Below are 13,388 nucleotides of genomic sequence, written 5' to 3'. Positions count from 1 at the left end.
CCTAAATGATGAAATTATAATACATTATTACATTATCATACAGAGGGCAAATACAATAATTGTCATATATCTGTCAATGCTGCCTCAGTCAACTAAGAATGTATTATGTGACCACCAGAGATTGTTGTTATCTCCTGAATAAGTTACATAATGCGAAAAAACTGCATTGCCAATATGTAATTAATGCAAACACCAATCTGCCACGACAATGAAACTATATATATATATACTTTATGTGCACAGGTGTTCTCTCTACAGTTAGAGTTGATGCATCACGTTGAGACACTGCCAACCTACCTGAGAGAATCTCATTACTGTTAGTTTCAGCAGAGACATGTTTGATGTCTCACAGTCTTCGTACTCTTTCAGAGGCTTTTCCACGCTAACGATTTGGGAGGGAGGGAATAAAAGGATAAGCATGGATTTTTTTTTTCACTCAACAAAAATAGCCGGCTCTAAACGAACGTGAGCTATTTTTTGCCGCGCTTGTTAACCAAGACAAATTTAAAATGAAACAATAAACCGCTTGCATACACCATCGTAAGCTGCAGTAACGTGCTCCGCAGCATACACAGGTGTTACCCCTAAAACCTAGAGCTGGATCACCAACCTCAGTCGCTCAGAGATTACTACACTATAGCTGGCCGGGGCTGACTGTGCACTGTATCCAGAACAAAGCGGAGAGACAACGAGAAAAGACGGAGGATAAAAGAGGAAAAGAGAAAACCAGAGAGGATGATTAGAAAAAACCCTGCTAGTCATCGGCTCTGTGGAGCTGAAATCCCCTCTCTCAGCTCTCTGGATAGGGAACAAGCTGGGACCCACAATGGCCAGCAGATTCCCCTGGATTTGCAGCACAAAGGGTGGGCAGTTGTCCACCCAATAACCCTCAAAACCCCACCACCCTGACACATGCATCTCTCCCCCCACATACTCATTCACTCCATCAACATGACCCTCCATCTGATCCGACCGCCAGTGGCTGCTGCAACCTCCTGAATCAGAAGCCAGCCGACTGAAACAATGAGTAATAACATTTGTGAGTGAATGTGTGGCCACACATACACTTACCCAACAAACTCTGGAGATTTTTGCCAACTGTCACTGCACTGCCAAACAGGAATCGCATACTGTAGTTGTGGTAATTGGAGTTTTGCTCCATGTGCCCATACAGGAGGATCGTGATAGACACAGCCACACATCGACTTTCCATTAGCTCTGAATCGGTAGCAGAGTAAGTTTCAAACCCAGGATTTGAGTTCAGCTTCGTCCCAGCCTCATTAAAAGTTACATGATCTCATCACACATGGACCTGGTCCATGACCCTTTTCCAGTCCCCACCCTTAGCTTAAGAAAGTGTGGCTTCAACTTTATTGCAGCCAGGTGTTTAGTGCACTTGAGTTTGGCATAATCATTAGGTTGGTCTCAGACAATTTAACAATGAGACGATTAAAGCTCAATTAATGACTAATGTCTAATGTCTCCAGCACTGTTATGTTCCTGCCTGAAGCGACGGTACAGCGATGGCAGCAGGTGGCTGAGTGTAGCACAGCGATGGAGCATCCACTTAGCAAGTTATAACCACAAACTCTGTGTGTGTGTGTGTGTGTGTGTGTGTGTGTGTGTGTGTGTGTGTGTGTGTGTGTGTGTGTGTGTGTGTGTGTGTGTGTGTGTGTGTGTGTGTGTGTGTGTGTGTGTGTGTGTGTGTGTGTGTGTGTGTGTGTATTTCCATGAGATTGTGTCAAAGCCTGACTCTAATCACCAGGATTGTGCCACTTGTGTCTGCCATGACAGTGATAGTAATTGCAGCAGTTTTTGGCTCCAGTGCTAATAGAAGAGAGACGAGCAGCCAAGCGTCTGCTGGGACCCATCACCTCTTCAGAAATGGACATCAGAGGGTCTTTAATATGGCTCGGTGGTGTGTTGAAAAAAAAAGAGAAAACATGTAATTATGGTTGTGATAGTGCTTTTCTCTCATTTGCAATGAACGTTCATATGGGATAAAAAGGTGGAAAAGGGCAATGGGTCTCGAGAAAAACAAAATAATGGACATACAGTATGAAGGCAGTGAAGAAAACACCTCTAACACCTTAACATGCCTAACTAACACCTACTGTGCACTTGTCTACCTGATCTCCTACACTCGGGGCTCTATCTTAACAATCTAGGCAAATAGCCTCCAGCTCTTGGTGCAAGTGCATTTAAGACATGTGCAGATTTTAACTTGTTCCATGGCGGAAAAAAAAATGTGATTCTGTTTGCGCCAGATGCATGTTTCAAAAGGGTTCTATTTAGTCTCTTAATTAATCATGGGTGTGCTTAAGGAGTAACATGCAAAAAAACTATCACAGGGCCATTTCACATTTTCTTTAAAAGTCAGGTTATATATATTATAATGGCAGGTTGCTATTATACAGTTGGATTTGCCTGGTATGAGAGAACACTTCTGTGTGTGTGTCTAACGAGCAGAGGGTATGCGCATTGTTCGAATGCCTATGTAGGTACATATTTCTATCTTGATGCACCCTTAAAATAACAATTACTGAACCATTGTCTTATACCAGGTTGTTGTAAGTCAATCTCTCTCTGCTGCATCCAGATAGAAATGCACCAACAATGTCCCTGAAACACACAACACCCCCATGTTCACTCAGATTGTAGACACTTGACGGGAAAACAACAACTGCATCAGTCTGTAACAAGCAAAGAAACTTTATTATTCTTTGCATCATTTTTTTCCTCAGTCCTGTTGAACAGATTTATCATTTTAATACTTACCTCAATGTCTCCTAAAGTTTTATTTATTACGCAACAAATAAACAACTGTGATACATTACGAGTGACCGATTCAAAAATGAACATAGGAAGTTATAGCAGAGATGGTCCAGTCACATTGAATAAAATTGTGGATTTCTTTGAGTTTTTACATTGTTGAAAACATTTTGGAAAATGGAAGTACACAAGTCATATAGGTCTCGTTCGTTTTAACAAAGAACAGTTACATTTTGTAACCTTAAATCACAATGTTGATTATGGTGTTGTATATAATCTCAAAATGAACCATCTGTTCAATCACTTTTTCATTTGTGACTCCATACTGCTCAAATGAGCTTCTTTCATTGGCTGGTTAGGGTTTCCCTAAGATGGGGTAGGGGTCTCAGAGAAGAACTGAAAAGAAGCCGTTGATTTATTGAAGACTGGGCATCTAATCAGGATGGCCTCGTGGAGGTATTCTGAGAGGAGACCCTGGGTATCCTGCAGGGATTATGTATCCACTCTGGTCTGGGAATCTCTCAGGATCCTGAAGGACAAGCTGTAGGAGGTATAGCTGGGGAGAGGAATGTCTGTACCGCTCTCTTGTTGGCCTGCTGCCACCAGGACCCGGACCAGGATGTGTGGATTAGATGAATAATGGACTAAAAGATTAAAGATGATTCCCTTCATTTTGAATCTCTCTGCCCATTAACTATGAATCACAAATAAGCAGTACATCATTTGTTTTTATTTCATATTTTCTTAAATAGATTTATTTTCCTTTTTTGAAAATTATTTTTAATCTGATTGGGAAGAAAAGAGAGAGAGAGAGAGCAATCACTCAAGTCATGCCTGAAACATGTGCAGTGCTGTTTGTTTGTGTGTAGATGCTGCACTGTGATAGTGGACTATTCAAACAGAGCGAAGGAGATCGATACACAGACAGACGGAACACTTCACTTAATTCAGTTTCTCAACATGCTTGCTTTTCCAACCACAACCATCCTCTCTGTGTTCCAGGATTGACAAACTGAAAGCTGTTACATTACTGCCAACTATGTCCCGTAGCAGTTACTGGCGAGGAAGACATTTATTTTTGCTCATTCCAGATTGTAAAATCTGACAATTTGAACTGTCTCATTTTGGTTATGGACTGTTGTGACAACCGAGACATCTAAGAGTTGCCTGCTGAGTAGCAATCTTTATACAGTGAGATACATTTAAATTCTTGTCTGAAAATCAGTCTTCACTTCACTTTCATTAGCTTTTAGTTGTTTCACACCCAATGCCCAGTAGATGCTCAAAGTTACATTTTTAATGTGCATCTTATGTTTGTTAAGTATGTTTGTATTTCTTTCGCCATTGTCCATGTTTTCCTTGACTTCTGGATTTGAATTGTTGACGACAGATTTGGTGAATTCAGTTGTCGCTTGGCTTTTAATGCTCACATTTCAGATGTCAGATCTTCCTCAAATAATCCATGAGTGCATCGGGAGCACCCGCTAGCTGACCTGGTTCTAGGGGCGCATAGGGAGGCTTGAGGTTGGTATGCTATCATACACCCAAAACTGAATATGGGAAGTAATCAGAAGTATGAAATATGTATGTAACTATGTATGTCTGATGTGCCAGAGCTGTTTGAAGTCTCTCTTCAAGTGATTTTCATGCTGTTCAGAGCCGATCATTGATCCTGTGTGTTTTTAACCCAATGTGTCATGTGTCTGTTGGATGAAGGTCATGTGTGTTTGGACCCAGAACCTGGTAAAACAGCATTATTTGATTAAATAGCAGGTCGATTTTGCTGATATATCGATCGGCTGAGAATGACACAGTGAATATTTTCCCACTCAGTCTTACCTCTGAAATTATATATACACCCCGTTCAATCAGCCCTGAGCCCTCAGGTTAACACAAGCAGAAATGTCACGCTATTTGTTACTACTGCAGTGGTATCAATCACAGAGTTGAAGGGTACAAGCTGTTTAAAGACATTTTTTTTACAATCAATCCCAACTTTCTTTTTTCACAGCTCTTCTTTTCAAGGCTGTCTAAGCGGGGACTGGGACACCGGCGTCTCCGTCGCCATTGTTAAGACAGCAGAAAGAGGATGAGCGGCTCGGCTGACCCACATGAGGTTAAAAATCAGATTTTCTGCTCTCTTGTAAATGTAACCAGTGACTCATTGCAGACTGCCTTCAAAGCTGCCTCGCATTCCAAACTGTTTCTGGGCAAATGACCAATACTATCAAAGAAAAAAGCTTTGATTCCCATGACATATTTATTGATCATAATACTGCCTTCTGATATGTGCTGCGAGAAAGGGGAGCCCTACCCTGAATATCAATGAAGCCCCACTGACAGGCAGATAGAGTGGGAATATCATCAAGGGCCTATTCATATTTCATGTTTTCTATTGCAGCCTATTCTCCTCTGTTCTCTTCAATTCTGACTTGCACTATTCATTTTCTGCAGTTTTCCCCCCCACCTCTCTCGCCTATTTCAATCTTTCTTCAATCTTACCTTCTCTTACCCCACTAATGTTTTGTGTATAATCATGTAGCGTAGCACAGTCAGGCAGCAGAGGCCAAGTTAGAGGAAACATAAATACCTTATTCAGCCTGTTCTTATTTAAGAGGATCAAACGCATAGGGAAAAGATCAAAAGACACCAACTTTCTTTATCTTGTCTCCTTTGCATTGTCACTCTGGTCCTCCACTAATGACCATTTGTAACAGTGGATGTAAATGTGTATATACAAGTGTAACCAGTAGACTTTAATGATGTCTGCATTGTAATCTATTTGATGAAAAGGTCAGATCATGAATGTCTTCGTTTATCTGGACAAACCTGACAAAAGAATAACGAATCCTCCAGTCTCAGGTTTTACATGTGGAGTGCAGGTAAAAACTGTGTACAACGATTTTGTGTAACTATAACAATAAAATTAAATGAAACAAATTGAAATGCACATCCAAGTCTGTGACACATAATACTGGTGTATAATAAGCATTGTTACATACCATACAACCATACCATATATACAATATATATCTACAATATATATATATATATATATATTCTTCGCTTACAACCTCCAGTAGGATACCACAAGTATAATCAAGTATAATTGATGCATTAAGAATAGACATTAAAACAAGTTTGTAAAGTAAGTGTTCTTGGACGACTTTACTTCTACTGCTTGCATTAACTTTGGGAGATTCCTTGAAGAAAAAAAAATCTATATTCCGAACAAATTGTACATCTTTTTTCCAGCTCTGATAAGATGTGGGTACTTTTCTTTGCAGATCCTGAGAAATTAAAATTCTCATCATTTCCAGATCGACTGCTACATGTTTGATCACAGCTGTAAAAGCTTGGTTATGCTTCACTGCTGCCTGATGCTTCATTTTCACATCCATATTCAAAGTAGAAGGCAGACGTCTGCACGTTATGGCCCTTTTTGCAACAGCTGCTAACGCGTGGGCTAACGAATATGCATTAGTCAGAGTGGAGAAAATAAGAAAAATAATATAGTTTTATTGTTATGACTGAACTATTTAAATAACAGTTGGATCAATTGCTGTGATGTTTGGTACTGTGACCTTTGTACTACATTTTGTACAGATGTTCATGGATCCTTGACGACAAGTCCTCCAAATTATCAACAAAATACATCCCTCTGCCCTCTACAGCTACGCTAATGTTTCCCCTGACTGCAGGATGACATTATTTGTCTGTGGTCTCCAAATCTGTTACAAATCCTTGTTAAAAAATTAAGTTTGATCGCGTGGCAATGCATATGTTAAGGTTTGGTCCAAGCACAATGATGGTTAATGGTTTGGGTTAAAGTTTCTCCTACGACATGTTTACGGTTGTACGATGGTGAAGATTTAAAAAAATGTAAAGCTCACTGATGGTGGGAAACGGAAAATGTACTTTTTTATGGCCACTAGAGGGCTTTGTCACGTCAATGTAAACATAGGCATCTTTATTTTAGGGGATTTGCTGACACGACGGATGTTGTCATTTTACTTTTGAGATCAGTCTGTCCCAAATGATTTATGGTGATCCATTAATTTTTCATCTAGAGCAATCAGCTGCTAAACATTTTAATTTGTCCAATACTTTTGGTTTTATGACCAGATGCCTGCAAAACTAATGACATTCCAATGAGCCTCAGCTGTTCTCTGTTTTAAAGACAAATGTCAGCATGCTAATACGCACAATTCAGATACTGTTTACTGTGATATTTGTGAGTATATAACACTCTGATGTTAGCATTAAGCTCAGAGCTTAGTATAACCTCACAGAGACATCTACTATGCTAGTATATGCATGATTGTAGACATTTAGTGTCTCAATCATAGACTGTATATAAAGATTGACGACAGCTCCCCAAAGTGAAGCCAAATCATCTGGATCGCCCCCCCAGTGGCTGGCTGCAATATAGGTCATAAGCCCCGCCTCCTCCATGTTAGTGGATGGGACATGGACCAAACTGAAAAGTCAGAGTACACATTACAGAAAATATTTATCAAAGATGGTCTAAATTTTTGCTTTCAAGACTTTATTGTTGGTTATTGTTGATTCTTCGGCACTACAATCTCCATGGACACCGTTCAAATTCTTCCTCGGATTTTTGATTTTCGGATGTTTGTCTGTGGGCTTTTTCTTTTCTCTGTTCATGTTTGCTCTCACTGCTCATGATAACTTCCCAGCTATTCTTTATTCCACAAGTGTCAGTTGTTGATTTCTTCAACATAACATTTTTCACGTTTTCCAGAGACCTGACACCGGTACATCAAGTTCTGAAAGCTTAAATTAGTGTAAATGTGCTAAGAGTAGGGAAACAAGCACTGGTGTCACTACAAACTGTCGGTTTAATATTACAAGCAATGAGTGATATCTAAAGTCTGGCATGTCTCTCCTCTTTGCACTTGATCTTGATGCAAACCAAGCTATTAATTGAGATGGAGCCATGCAAAGGACCATTAGTTACCATTATGTCCATTAGTCCTTTAAAGAGGTGTTCAAGGTGTGAAGAAATGGCTTACAGTGTGTTTGCATCCTCTGATGTACGATTACACTTGTGTTGTCGTGCACATGTATACTGAAAAACTGCATCTTCAAAATTTAGATCTGTTACAGTTTGTCCACCAATACAGAATTTGTCAGAAATCATTGTATAGCTCCTTTAAGACATGCAATGACATTAGATATTTTCCTGAAATGTTCCAGGAGGGGCTGTGAGAACGCAAATGTTTGCGTCAGTTGCTACAGACACTTTCCAGAAATTTTCTTGCCAGCCCCTAATAAAATGTTCTCGATAGGGTCGGAAAGAGCCTATGTGAAAATACAGCAGTTAAAACTCGCAGCAAACGTGTGGGCGTGTTGATGACCTTTTATAAATGCAACAGAAGCAAAACTGTAGATAACTAAAAGAATACAAATATCTTATAATGAGAAATAGGAGCCATATAAATAGAAGACACTTACAAAGATGTCAACTCAGAAAGACAACACAATTCAAGAGCTTTTGGTGATAAGGGCTGATGCTGGTGTTGATGTGCTGTAAACGAAAGCACTTGATTTCCGCAGCAGAGTTCATATGTCATGTCCTGCCTCCTGCATGCTCCACTCAGACGTCACCCCCTCGCCTGAAGGACAGACCTTGACAATCTCCTGCTGCCTTCTTCAGACGTGAAAGGCAAACTCTGGAAAATGTCCAGGCACAATTTTGTGGACATTTTCCAGGGTTCAGGAAAGAAATCGGCTTGTTTTAATTTGTGAATAACAAATGTATTTTAGTGTGTAACACAACATCAGTACTGTCGCTGTGGGGGTTCAAGTTATAGCTGTGCACAAGAGACAACATTGTGTCCCCAGCAGGACCCAACTACACACAAACCTGTGGGAGTGTTGAGTGATAAAATAAGATCTTGGTGGTGACATCATTTGACATTTAGAGCTGAGTGGACGTCACCAACATGAGGAAAATCTCATCTCATCCTGTCTTCACACACCTGCTTCCCCCCTGGTTAAGCTCTCTTGTCTTTATCCAAGGTTTGCTCAGCTGTATTTTGTCTTTCTCTATCCCCCACGATGTGTTTGTCCCTCCATACCTCACAGCTTCTGTACTTTCTGTAGAGCGATATGCTTTAATGTGCTATTAGCATTGTTGTCAGTTGTTATTAGTCTGGTTTTCTTAGCTTTACTATATTCTTGGGGTCTAAATTCTGTTTTAAAAGCTTTTCAGCTCTGACATGAATTACATTCTGAAAAAAACAGAAAATGTCTCTATATTTGTCTTTGATAAACCGTAAATTCAATGTAAAATATTGACTAAAGAAATCCAGATGAAGTGATCATTAACTTAATCTCATTATCCCACTTAATATCACCCCACACCTCACACATGTTGATCAATAAATACCATTTTCAGTGATTCTGTTTGCAGTAACAATTATCTTTGGCGTACCAGATGGATGGTTTAGCTGCATTAGGATCCACCATGCCCATTATGTAGCTTAAGGTAGATGTCTGTGTTTTTGAATAGTATCTCGTTAGAAATGGACAGACTAACTAAAATTGTTTACATTGTGAAAATATCCTGTTTTCTGTTCATACAGACTTGGGAGTCAAGAGTTGTTATGACACAATTACTACTTGGACAGTGTATCTTAGCTGTTTGCAACACCTGCATGGAAGATCAGAAAATTAAGTTTGTAACTTGATTTACCGACTTAGCTGCTTCATGTTGCCTCTAAAAGTGACACAGACTGTTAACACATAACTGACAGAGGCCACATATGCAACTGACTCAGTGCTGAGCATCTGTCCTCTCTGTCCTCTAGACCACTCTGCACTTACAGAGTATTCTTAATACATATGAACTGTATTTCCTCTTTGCCACATTAAATGAATTTGCACGGGAGATCATATGCTCATCAAAATCAAGGCACGGACCTGATTTAAAAATGTTTTCATGAACATATCAACTTTGTGTTGTCACTGACACAGTCTGATAATCACTGAGTTAATTGTTTGCACCATGTGTTTTTATGATTTTACTCAGTCTGTCTAAACTAAATGTCAGAAGTGGGATTTGAACCCACGCCTCCATTTGGAGACCAGAAATCCCTTTGACGAGGAAGGAGTCAGTCCTTGAGTCTGGCGCCTTAGACCACTCGGCCATCCTGACGTGTTTGTTATATACTTTCCTAAACGATATCATATTTCATACCAGACTTGTCTTATACATTGATTATTAGGATTTCACATTAACCACATTTAATGAATTTACATGAAAGAACAGATCTTCCTGAAAATTAAGCGACTAAGTTGGTTTACAAACATGAAACTGGCCACTGTTGTCTTACACATAAGATACTAAGGTTCTCCTGTTAGTCACACAGTCTTCACCATTGAATATTGGGTCAAAATGTACATGTTTTATTTTATTTGTTTCATGTAACCAGTGTTCAAATGTAAACATACTTCACAAAGACACCTGGAGGTAAAACAGATGTCAGAAGTGGGATTTGAACCCACGCCTCCATTTGGAGACCAGAAGTCCCTTTGACCAGGAAGGAGTCAGTCCTTGAGTCTGGCGCCTTAGACCACTCGGCCATCCTGACTAGTATCTAATCAATTTCCTATACCCTCCAGATCTTAACACAGCGAGAGATCATATTTCATACCTGACTTGTGTCATACATAGATTATCAAGATTTCACATTCACCACATTTAATGAATTTACATGAAATAACAGATCTTCCTGAAAATTAAGCGACTAAGTTGGTTTGCAAACATGAAACTGGCCCCTGTTGACCCCAAACCTCACACATAAGATACTAAGCTTCTTCTGTTAGTCACACAGTCTTTACCATTTAATATTCAGTCAAAATGTACATGTTTAATTTTTGTTTTGTTTCATGTAACCAGTGTTGAAATGTAAACCCACTTCACAAAGACACCTGGAGGTAAAACACATGTCAGGAGTGGGATTTGAACCCACGCCTCCATTTGGAGACCAGAAGTCCCTTTGACCAGGAAGGATTCAGTCCTTGAGTCTGGCGCCTTGGACCGCTCGGCCATCCTGACATGGAAATTACTTCAAATGAAGATTTTGTGCTTTTATTACATCAAGTTTTTTTTCTGTTCTTACAATGTTCAGTTGGAATGGTTTCAGTCTTGTTCAATTTGGTCTCTAAACCTGCCTTAAGGTATTATTAAGGCAGGTTATTAAGCCACTATTAATGTTTGCTGTATTTCTCTTGAGGACACGTGAGAAACCATTTTCCATATCTGAGTGTCTACAATCTGTAGGTTTCATCCACTGGATGTATGTGATTTTACTGCCTCGTTGTTCCTCTCTAACTGAAGGTGTGCTGGAGACGAGAGTTGGAATGAAATCTGTTGCCTTTATTTACCTATCCCCTTTATAAGACCTTGTTGATGTAGACTTGTTCGCGTCCTTGCAATTAAAGTGCATATCGTCTGTAGCATACTTTTAAAGCTTTCTTTATATTAACAATCACAGGACTATATGAAAGAGTTTGCTCACAGCGATGAATCATAGAATGTAAATATAGATGGATGACATATCTCCTCTTCCTGTCACTATCCAGATGTGAAGCCATCTTGTGTCTTGGAGACTGTGCAGTAGCGATTGGGGGATGGAGCCATGGTTTTGCGGTCTTGTCGATACACACACTCGTCCAATCGTGAGTCAGTCTCATCTGTCAATCAGGTTTCAGCACATGATAGTTTTTTTTATAGCATCAATAACTAACTCACTGGGAAAATGAACACTTGGGACATCTTTCAGAAAAATGTATATAACGTGTACTTTGACTTCATAGTTCAGTTCATGTCCCATTCACTTACATGGAGGAGGCAAGGTTTTTGACCTATACTGCTGCCAGCCACCCGGAGCTGTCATGTCGTCAATCATAATGTGAAGTCTGTATGTGCTGAACCCAGAGAGAATAACAGAGCATGTTTCAGCTCAGGGTTTTGGTTTTAAATTCTGCAGCTTTTCTCTTTTGGTTTATTGTCCTGCACAAACAGCAGGTAGACAAAGCCAGCGTTTGCCTTAATGATGTTCAGTTGCAATGACAATTGGTTGACAGTTTTGGATAAGATTCATGATAATTTTGCAAGTGGTAGTTTGTGGTGTTCTTGACCTGTATCGCATCAAAAAAAGGGCTGTTTCTATTATTACCTGTCAATATAACGCAAGACAATTAAACACCGCCACTAACTACAGCTTCGTTAGAACCTTCGTGAAGGTAGGGTTAGTAGCAGGACTGATGTATCAGACAGTTTGAGCGAGGTGCACCCAGTTAACTGAAAAGTGAAAGTATGAGGTTGCTACAGAGCCAAATATTTCCCATGGGAGTTAGTGAAGATCACAAGCAGAGCTGGAAGAGATGGAATTTTGGACTTACACTTGCCAGGCAGCCAGAGACATGACTTCAGTTAAAGGATGATGTTTCTCTGTATCTGCTGGATGTGTAAATAGTTAACTATATACAACGAGTTTGACATATCAACTTAAGAAGTGATCGACAATGTCAGTGTTGTGTTCACAAATGGCCACTAAAATCTGTTATTGCAGGTTTACTAAATCAATCAATCACTCATTCAAATTGTATTTGTATAGCCTATATTCAACTGTCACAATTTGTCTCATTGGGCTTAATGATATACAGTATATAACATTAGGTATTCTCACTGGGGTTGGAAGTAATCTAACTTGTCAAAGATGATGGAATTAAATATTCCACTTGAAATTCATTAGGAGTTTTATTAAAAAAGAAATGTTTACAACTTGTAGGCCCGGTTCATATTATCTAGCATTGTGTCTTGGGTGATCTGATCGCAAGTGGACAGCTCTTAGTACAAGTGAACTTGCCCAAGTCACATTGAGATCTGACCACTCAGATCATTTTCTGAGGTGTTCTGGGACACATGTGACCACAGTCTTTGAGCAGTGTGTACACCTGACTGACATCCTCTGTTAGAACGAGTACATACTCATTTTCAAATCACGTGAGTCCACAATGTCCACAAAGTCAGAAAAGCCCATGGAGATATAGTATGTCATAGAGTATGTCAGACATCTTGGGTCATTGTCATGGGTGAAAAGCGTGGCTGGGGAGTTGGATGTTTGGAATATCCTATTAGTCGACTGTGATCCGATCTTGGATAAGTAGAAGACAATGATTGGTGGGATGGACCAGGTACGGAGAGTGATCACATTTGATCTTTGCAAAAGAAATGATACAGGTTTATTTGTATTTTTTGTATTACAATCAAACAAAATGACATGAATATTACATGAAAGTGTGAGTGATATTACCCTGACTGTTAAATATTGTGCCAGGTAACAAAATCCTATGCCTTTGTCCATCTTATAGCCTACATCTTAAAGTCCCACCCGCCTGGTATTGCAATTTGAAACAAACGCCACAATTTAGCAAATTCAGCCATGTGTGCTGTGTCACCTCTCTCGCTCTATTTAACTCTACTTTATTGGACTTTATTAAAACGCAGGCAGTTCAGAACAAACCCATCTGACTTTAACAGCCTCCAGAGAAGCAAATGATCCTGAACTGTGATTTTATAA

General features: G+C 39.7%; 3 non-coding genes across 3 annotated transcripts; all 3 read right to left on the bottom strand.

The window, feature by feature from the left end:
- Positions 1–9,844: 9,844 nt before the first annotated feature.
- On the bottom strand, positions 9,845–9,955 carry trnal-caa. Its single transcript has 2 exons — positions 9,918–9,955; positions 9,845–9,890 (listed from the first exon to the last, which is right to left on the bottom strand). It is a non-coding gene; the product is annotated as a tRNA-Leu (tRNA).
- A 325-nt stretch (positions 9,956–10,280) lies between these two features.
- Positions 10,281–10,391, bottom strand: trnal-caa. The gene is made up of 2 exons: positions 10,354–10,391; positions 10,281–10,326 (listed from the first exon to the last, which is right to left on the bottom strand). It is a non-coding gene; the product is annotated as a tRNA-Leu (tRNA).
- A 356-nt stretch (positions 10,392–10,747) lies between these two features.
- On the bottom strand, positions 10,748–10,858 carry trnal-caa. Its single transcript has 2 exons — positions 10,821–10,858; positions 10,748–10,793 (listed from the first exon to the last, which is right to left on the bottom strand). It is a non-coding gene; the product is annotated as a tRNA-Leu (tRNA).
- Between the last annotated feature and the right edge of the window lie 2,530 nt (positions 10,859–13,388).

The sequence above is a fragment of the Hippoglossus stenolepis genome, chromosome 6 (genome assembly GCF_022539355.2).
Source record: "Hippoglossus stenolepis isolate QCI-W04-F060 chromosome 6, HSTE1.2, whole genome shotgun sequence".
NCBI lineage: Eukaryota > Metazoa > Chordata > Actinopteri > Pleuronectiformes > Pleuronectidae > Hippoglossus > Hippoglossus stenolepis.
Note: the sequence above shows the minus strand (reverse complement) of the source record. Positions and strands in the feature narration are given on the sequence as shown.